The sequence below is a fragment of the Silene latifolia genome, chromosome 9 (assembly GCF_048544455.1).
Source record: "Silene latifolia isolate original U9 population chromosome 9, ASM4854445v1, whole genome shotgun sequence".
Lineage (NCBI taxonomy): Eukaryota > Viridiplantae > Streptophyta > Magnoliopsida > Caryophyllales > Caryophyllaceae > Silene > Silene latifolia.
The window spans coordinates 41716873-41726762 of NC_133534.1; positions in this window are offsets into that span (position 1 = coordinate 41716873).

Here is a 9890-nt window from a genome sequence, read left to right on the forward strand (position 1 = left end):
ATATATATATATATATATATATATATATATATATATATATATATATATATATATGATCTCGTGCGAACCTATAGTTCAGTGCGAACTTATGGAGTAACTGTCAAATTAAGAAAACAATGACTTACGTAGTCACGTGGTGCGCCCTATTGGATTACAATAAGTCTACGGTCAAAATAAAATCACAAACCAATCCTACACACCTACCCCTAACTCCCTTCCCTGTTATTAACTTTTCTTTCATTTCCCACTACCTGGGCATAACCAACGTCGGCAATGAATCTCCGGCTACCCAGTACCATAGAAAAGTACATTTCCCTGCTCATGTGATTCACCGGAGAACGCCTTTATTCTCCTTTTTATCTAATTTGAAGCTTTCACTCCCCACCATAGGAGTATCGCCACAAATCTTGCATCACCATGCCGTCAGCCCACTGCCATTGATGACGTCGGCGAAGTCAAATTATAGGTGGAATTCGACCCTTGACCGTCGACAACTGTCCACCATCTTGTTCACCCTTAATTTCTAAGATCTACAGAAAATAAGGAAAAATGGTTTTGTTTGGCCAAGATGACTTAGTTGGTTGAACCGGTGGCGCGTCGACCGAACCATGGCGCTTGTTGGTGCGAGTATAAGCAACAATGAAATTATAGGTTCTGGGGCTTGATGTTTAACGGAGTATTCGGTTGTGATGGAGAGAGGAACGGCATTAAGGGTGATGGTTTCATGGTAGTGATGCAAAATGGGGGTGGCTGGTGTGGTCGTTCATAGCTGTGGCGAGAGGCGACTATTAGGTGTGGTGGTGGGGAGTTTCCGTCGGCGACAATTCGTGGTAACTGATGGAGGTAGGTTGTGTTAGTGGTGTTTACAAGACGTCGTTGTCATGGTCTCCTTGTTGGGGTAGTGGCGATACTGGTAGTGGTTTACTTGGATGGTGGGTCTGGTGGGTGAGTGGTGGTAGGCAGTAATGGTTCAAGTTGTGGGGTGGATACATCAAATATAACTCTGGGTACACACATGAATATTGTCAGATACACAAATCAAGTTGTGAATCTGGGGTACTCATGTGTGTACCTGGAGGGAGTAACATGTGTATCTGATTAAGCTATACGGAGATCCGATGACAATATGTGTATCTAGGGGTACTAGCACATGTATCTAGGTTAGTACTTAGTACGGAGTAGTAAATATGTGTATCAGACATTGACATTTGTGTACACAAGAACATACAAATTTGTATGTTCTTGTGATAACATGATGATAAACACGAACATAACATAGTTGATGATAGACACGAACATCAACTACAAATTACAATAACATGATGATAAACACGAACATCAACTAAAATCTTTGACTATTCATGCTTTTGTAATTTGTATGTTCTTGTGATATTTGCTTTAATTTCTGATTTCTATTGATGTGAAGGAGTACATAACATAAATTAGTTAAAAATTCAAAGGCATACATGGTCATAGAATGAGTGGCTGGTGTGGTCCTTGGTGGCTCCAGTGTTTGGCTTAGTTGTAGGCGGTATTCAGTCTAGTGTTAGTCGTGGTTAAAGTTGGTCAGTACTGGATTTGGTGAGTGGTGGTGTCGGTATGGCGGCAGTAGGCGGTAGTAATGAGATTATTGGGGTAGGGTTGATGATGTGTGTGCAGTGGATTCCTTGGGTTTTGTGGCGATGGTGGTTGTAATTTGAGTGGTTGGTGGTGGGGGCTGTTGGTGTTGTTGCGGGTGATGGTGGGCTGTGGTAATTTGGTTGGGTTACGGATACAGAAGCTAATTCCTCCGTATACACAAATTAATACTTGTAGATACACAAGACGATATGTGTATCTCGAGGTACATACATGTGTATCTGGATTAGTAAATACGTGTATCTAACATTAGGATTTAGCCATTTACTAGTTGAATATGTTCCATACACTCATGTTTGATGTTAAAACCTGTAAGAAAGCGAGGGTGTTTCCTTTAATACACGCAGAGATATATATACTTGATACGTGCATTTTATATAGTCTTTTTAGCCTATTTTATGCACGTATTTCTATGCTTTTATCGTGGTTTCATGCTACGAAATGCCCCGAATTGCATACTTTGGAAGTTCTTGTCTTATTTGCAGGAATGAGCCATAAAGTAGCGAAATCAAGCTATTTACCGTCCGTTTAGCATGCATTTGGAGGAAGAGATGATTTGGAGCGGGAAATATTGCTGTCTTGGGATGCGTGAAGGTGTTTCGGTAGCTAAAAGGACAAGTCAAAGTCAAATTGACAAGAATGATGAGCTGCTGAAGTCAAGTTTCACTTGATCGAGTGATTTATTACTCGATCGAGTGGTTTAGGAGTCAATAATCAGTCGATCGAGTAGACTATGTAGTCGATCGACCAGTTCTTCTTGTGCACTTACTCGATCGAGGACATTATTAGTCGATCGAGCAGTTTCTTGCTGGGTTTGCTCGATCGAGTGGTTTTAATCCAGTCGATCGAGTGGACTTTGCTACGGGTTGGGCTTTTTAAGCTCTAATTCCGTCATTAGGTTTAGCAAGCCCTATTTTCTTATAAATAGGAAGCCTAGGAGTCGTTTAAACTCTCTCTCACACACACACTATTTCGTTCCTTTTTCTCTCTGGTTCGAAGACACTGTTACTTTTATTCTTCATTTTCCGGATCCATCAATTTAGTAATTCTTTCTTCCCTTCTCTCTTTAATTTAATTTAATGTTTATTGTTTTTATTTCTTTTATTCCTGTTCCCCTTATTTCCATGTCTAGCTAAATTCCCTTAGTATGTTAGGATTAGGGAAGCCGTGGTAGCAATGCTTTAATTGTATTAAATAGGTTAGCCCTGCGATAAGAATTGTATTAGGCAATTTAACTGTTATCCGGTCGAATGAATGCATGCAGGAGACCATAAATCTAGTTAACCCCGACCTAGATCGAAAGATTGGAAGGGAAGGCTTGCTTAATTACAATAGGGTATTGCAGTGAGGGCGAAAGTTAAGCTGTTTACGCTCTAGGGCGGTTTAAGGACCGAAAGGTGACGACCATAGCTCTTCTTATCAATAGTCTAATCGCCTTAGTATTCTCGATAATATAAGATCGATAGGCGCCACGGTGGACCGACTCTTAGCATACTACCCTTCTTCTTCTGTTAATTTCTCTTTTTTATTTCTCTTGCTTTAGTCTTTAGTTTAGTCAACACAATCAATTCAAAACCCCCATTAGTGACATTAGACAGATAAACAGACAAATAGATAGTACACCGCCTCCCTGTGGAGATCGACCCTACTTACCGCTGACTTCTGTTAGTAGTACTTAGGTATTTTATTTTTGGTACGAAACGACAGTATCAAATTTTGGCGCCGTTGCCGGGGAGGCAATCTATTTATTTATTTGTTTAATTTTATCTGTTTTTAGCCTCAGGGGATTTTCCCCTTGAGGCCGTTTTTAATCTTTTTCCTTGAGTCTTTGTTTTGATAGGCCTTACAGTGTACTACCTAGACAGTTCTAGGTGAAAGACAACGATCAAAGGGAAGGCTTGAGTACCTTTGACCCATCATCGATGTCCCATTATATGGAACAGCCGGTGATCCGCTACGGAGATGTGGTTCTTCGAGCACAATGCGGTACTGTAGTCGTGCCGCCACATCCGCCCTATCGTTGGCCACCGCAACAAGATTCCCCCGATATACAAAGAAGACATTGCGGAGCTGAAATCCTTGATGGAGGCACTTGCATTCCAAGTGCAAGAATATGTCTCGCGATTTGACGAGCTCGAGTCTGCAGTTGCTCAATTAGCTTGGTGAGATGGAGAGAGAAGAGATCATGAGTCGACATATTTAATGAGAATGCTTGTATCACAAATGCAAGAGAGTGATAGATATATGGACGCTCGAATCCCGAATCGGAGTCACAAATAGCTCGGTTAGCAGTTAGGTGAGATGCAAGAAGAAGAGGTTTATCTTTCGAGAGCGAGTTTTTCGTAAGGAAACCGTGTTGCCCAATGATGAGGATGACTTCTATGACTCGGACGACGAGTTCCTATCATATTTCACTAACCCACGCGAAGATTTATTGTACAGACGGGAGGAATCACTCGATCGAGTGACAATTATTGGTCGATCGAGTGATTTTTCGAAGAACCCGCTCGATCGAGTGGAATGCGGAGGATAGTTCTCGATCGAGTGATTACGCCACTCGATCGAGTGAATTGCGGGAAGAGATTGGTCGATCGAGTAATAACTCGCTCGATCGACTCGATTTGGCCATTGGGAGCTGTAATTCGTCATTTAGGCTTGATTTGGATGACGACTTTGACGATGATAACGGTTACGGTGAATCCCCCTTATTCAAAGCCGAAATTTGGATGCGCTTGAGGCCGAGATTTACGGGACGAATTCACCGGGGGACGAAGGGACAGGTGAGTCGGCATTTGCTCCTAGCACGGATGAGGTATTACATTCCCTTGTCAGTGATTCCGTCATTGAGAGCAACCAACCTGAGGTAGTAAATGGTAATTTTATTATTGTTTGTATACTGCCTCGTCTGATTCATGCTTTTCCTTTTAATGTTTTACCCCCTCCCATGTGGACGAATAAATTAGCAATTATTCACCATCCCTGTCATCTCAATTTTGTCAATCTGAAATGGAGCCCTACTTTATTGACAATCGCTCCCGCGCTCCTTTATTTTGTGGATAAATTTAGGAGCGTACATAGGAAATTTGTTAGACTTAAATGTTTACATATCTTTATTTCCTACTTTGCTATTCCACTATGGTGCTACTTATGCTGTTGTGTAGCACATGCGCAGATGTATGATTTGATCTTTGCGCGCTTTGAGCTGTTTTGATTGTGACTAATTAGAGAGGCTCGAAGAAAAAGAAGGTCGAGTGGGACTCGATCGAAGCTAGCGCTACCCGGGAGGCAACCCGGCGATTTATTTCTGCATTTATATTTCCCTTAAGTTGTAATAAATGGTTTTATACCATAGACTATCTCAGTATGCTTGTCTTGTTAGTTTGCGGGCTGTTCTTATTGCGTTTTTGCAGGAAATACGATGAGAAGTACTCGATCGAGTACTTTCTGTACTCGATCGAGCACTTGTGCTGCCAAATCCACTCGATCGAGCACTTGTGCTGCCAAATCCACTCGATCGAGCTAGTATCTACTCGATCGAGTACCTGCAAGGTAAGAAACCACTCGATCGACCTAGCTTCTTTTCGATCGAGCTGTTCTTAGACGCCCACTCACTCGATCGACCACTGTTGGACGGACATCGAGTGTTATTGACTTGGATTAGCTTCCTGAGACGGTTTTCCGGGCCTTTAGCAACCTCTCATGTTCATGGTCGGTTTGGGGAGGTCCCCTTATTCGCGCTATCTTGTGAGTTTTTCCGCTTTTACTCTCTTTCTCCTTCAGTTTGCATTTCCTTTCCATGTTTTGGTACAATGGGGGCATTGTACAGTTTGGTTTGGGGAGGTTATGCATCCATATCTGTGTCTGCATATTGTTTTATCTGCATTTCAGTTGTCACGTTTAATTTTCTGTTTGCATTATTGTTTATTTTTGTTAAAATTCAAAAATCCCATAAAAATTGAAAAAATTGTTAAAAATTCAAAAAATATTCACGTTTATTTTAGCATATAGGTTGAGTCGGAACGGTAGATTTCAATGATGAAATTGCACGCAATCGTCTTTTGCTTAAGCCTTACCTTTGAATCGTTATCTTTTAGCTTTGTCTTTTGCATAATCTACGAGTTAATGTTTAATTTAGCTGAACGAATAGACTTGACCTGAAATTTTGGCAACCTACTTATAATTTCTAAGATTTAGAGCCTTATAAGCTGGTGTCATTTATGACCAGTTTCATGTAGGATTGTGAGTAGTTACTCCTTGCATAACATGTATCATCAATTTGCACGTATATGAAATTCAATTGCTTTTTGCCGTCATACATTCGGGTTAGTGGTTGGTGTCACATGCAGGGAGGTGCTTACATTCCCTTTCTTTCATTTTTACCCATTTAACTCCACATTAGCCAAATTTGCCAGTTGACCCTTTAGCTACATCCAAATTTAGCCTGCCTTGTCAAGCTAGTCTAGATTGTTGTTTTGCGGTATATATTTCATTGTATCAAGTTTGGCTTGTATCTATTGTTTTGGAGTTGGTATTTATGAAGAAAAGGAGTTGAAAAAACGTGAAAAAGAAAGAAGAAAGAATCGAAAAAAAAAAGAAAAAGAAAAATGAAAAAAAAAGGAATGAAAAAGAAGAAACTGAAAGAAATAGAAAGAAAAGAAAAGAAAAAAAAAGATGTTGTTTGGTTGACGGTTTCTACTCCTATGTTCTATCTTATTTCATATGAGGAGTATGTTTGGTTCGGTTTGGTGAGTTTTATGCCAAGTGAAGGGCATGTGCTTATTCCATAATTGAGTTGAGAATTGGATGTTGTCATATGGTTCTGTTTAGGTACTAGCTTGATCACCTATACCTCCACATTCCCATAAATGTTTTGCCTTTTCTTACCCATTGCCTCACTTTACCATATCTTTGTAAGCCCTCGGCTGTGACGGACCTTGTTCGGTTGGAATGTATGAACGGTAGCTAGAATTGTCTATCATATTAGTTGCATGCATGTTTATGTGGGTCGTAGTCTAGGTGAGCGACTATTTTTCTTCCTCTCTTACATATATATGCTTGCCTTTGCTTCATGAGAGAAGAGTGACCCGTGAGAGTCCATTGTTAAGGTCTTGCAAGGTCGACGGTTCAGCTTTATTTACAAACATCTTATAACTCGTTTGCATTTGACTGTCTTGCTATAAGTGTTAGTTTGCTTGCATTAAATTGGCTTAAGTGGGCATTTGTAGCTAGCTCTGAGTTATCTTTTTCCGTTCCATTAGCGTATAGTTTGAGTTTACTCGGGGACGAATAAAGGTTTGGTTTGGGGAGATTTGATACGTGCATTTTATATAGTCTTTTTAGCCTATTTTATGCACGTATTTCTATGCTTTTATCGTGGTTTCATGCTACGAAATGCCCCGAATTGCATACTTTGGAAGTTCTTGTCTTATTTGCAGGAATGAGCCATAAAGTAGCGAAATCAAGCTATTTACCGTCCGTTTAGCATGCATTTGGAGGAAGAGATGATTTGGAGCGGGAAATATTGCTGTCTTGGGATGCGTGAAGGTGTTTCGGGAGCTAAAAGGACAAGTCAAAGTCAAATTGACAAGAATGATGAGCTGCTGAAGTCAAGTTTCACTTGATCGAGTGATTTATTACTCGATCGAGTGGTTTAGGAGTCAATAATCAGTCGATCGAGTAGACTATGTAGTCGATCGACCAGTTCTTCTTGTGCACTTACTCGATCGAGGACATTATTAGTCGATCGAGCAGTTTCTTGCTGGGTTTGCTCGATCGAGTGGTTTTAATCCAGTCGATCGAGTGGACTTTGCTACGGGTTGGGCTTTTTAAGCTCTAATTCCGTCATTAGGTTTAGCAAGCCCTATTTTCTTATAAATAGGAAGCCTAGGAGTCGTTTAAACTCTCTCTCACACACACACTATTTCGTTCCTTTTTCTCTCTCGGTTCAAGACATTGTTACTTTTATTCTTCATTTTCCGGATCCATCAATTTAGTAATTCTTTCTTCCCTTCTCTCTTTAATTTAATTTAATGTTTATTGTTTTTATTTCTTTTATTCCTGTTCCCCTTATTTCCATGTCTAGCTAAATTCCCTTAGTATGTTAGGATTAGGGAAGCCGTGGTAGCAATGCTTTAATTGTATTAAATAGGTTAGCCCTGCGATAAGAATTGTATTAGGCAATTTAACTGTTATCCGGTCGAATGAATGCATGCAGGAGACCATAAATCTAGTTAACCCCGACCTAGATCGAAAGATTGGAAGGGAAGGCTTGCTTAATTACAATAGGGTATAGCAGTGAGGGCGAAAGTTAAGCTGTTTACGCTCTAGGGCGGTTTAAGGACCGAAAGGTGACGACCATAGCTCTTCTTATCAATAGTCTAATCGCCTTAGTATTCTCGATAATATAAGATCTGATAGCTGCCACGGTGGACCGACTCTTAGCATACTACCCTTCTTCTTCTGTTAATTTCTCTTTTTTATTTCTCTTGCTTTAGTCTTTAGTTTAGTCAACACAATCAATTCAAAACCCCCATTAGTGACATTAGACAGATAAACAGACAAATAGATAGTACACCGCCTCCCTGTGGAGATCGACCCTACTTACCGCTGACTTCTGTTAGTAGTACTTAGGTATTTTATTTTTGGTACGAAACGACAGTATCAATACTCATGCCCATCACCAGTCTATAGCTGACCAGTAATCACAGGCGCGACTAGTCTGCCGGTGATAATGCATTAGGTAAACTCACAGAAATTGGTGTAAAGACGACTATTGTGACACCGTAACAAATAATATTTTGTCAAAAACATGTTTAGTCAAGCCATACAAGTATACAAAACCATTCAAACAACCATCTAAAGAGGCAAATCAGAGTGCAGCATATAAGTTGTTCCAACAAAATTTCTCATCATCTATATGTTGAAAAAACCCAGAATCTGTAACGATTTACGGAATATTTAATGAAAACAGCTACCGTCAAACATTACGCCAAGCAACGAATTTTTACTGACAATATGCTTACAAAGTTTTATAAGCTGAGTGACGGGACAACTATAACTACCACTAAGTTCTGCTACCCAGATTTGGAACCAAAATTTACAAGTCATAATAATCCGAAAAAACTTTAATTGGACATCCTTCAGTACCCTGTCCAAAGTCTTGTGCATATTCATTGAGCAACTCCTCACTTTGCACATCAACAGTTTCCTAATCGAAGAACAACAAAGTATTTAGGTGGGGCACTGTTTAAACAGTGTAGTTCAGTAAAAAAATAAAAGCTGTATCATGTAAGATGCAGTAATTAAATCAACATTATTTGTTTCAGGCAAGCACTGAAAATATCTACATACCTTTTCTTTATGAGCATTATACTCTTCCATGGCCTTCTCATGCTCCGCCTTCCGCTATACTACTCTGTCCAAATATGGCTTCTTTTCCTGAATATTAGATGCATTAATTAAATCAGCATTGAAAATCAATTAAATTAAATATCCACAACAATTAAATTAAATCAATTAAAGCATATTCGAAATGACTCGGGCACAAACTAACTCTCCCCATCATTTTTCCTAATACAAGATTCTTTTGGACGCGTCAAACTACGTAATGGGTGGATATCTGCTAAAAAGTTGGTATCCTCTTTCGTGGTTTTTGTATCCATGTTTCAACTTTGAAAACATAACATCCTATGGCATTCTGGTTGTGTCTTCTAGTTATCAGGGGCTCTTATAGATATGTATGAGCTGAAGACTTCCCATGGATATCGTGCCGCTTATATATCTGGTACCGCTGAGCAGAAGCGCTCTGCTGAAAACCTGATCCAATCATTCATCATGGCAACATAGTTTCTCAGGTTATTTCCTCAGGAAAGGTGAAAACTGACAGAACTCCTCCTTTCTTGATATTCACTTTGAATTTTCCCTAGGCTTACTTGAAGAGTCATGCTTTTCTGCCAGCTCATATACCTTAGACTGTAAAGAAAATCAAGATCTTACCTGGAGATTTGTGCATGGATTAATAAGTGGAGCTTAGATTTCACCGTCACAAATCTGTTCAACATCTACTGGTTGTCCTTGGATTTAATAGGATCTCTCTTTCCTTGATGATCGACATTCTGTAGCTGCTTCCATTTGACTTTGTGATTTCCGTTCTCAGTTTGTCTGGAAGGACATAATATTCCTGGCTAAAAGGATTATAGATCATTGTAATCAAATTCCTGTTTATTTTATTTAAAAAATCGTCTATTTTCCTT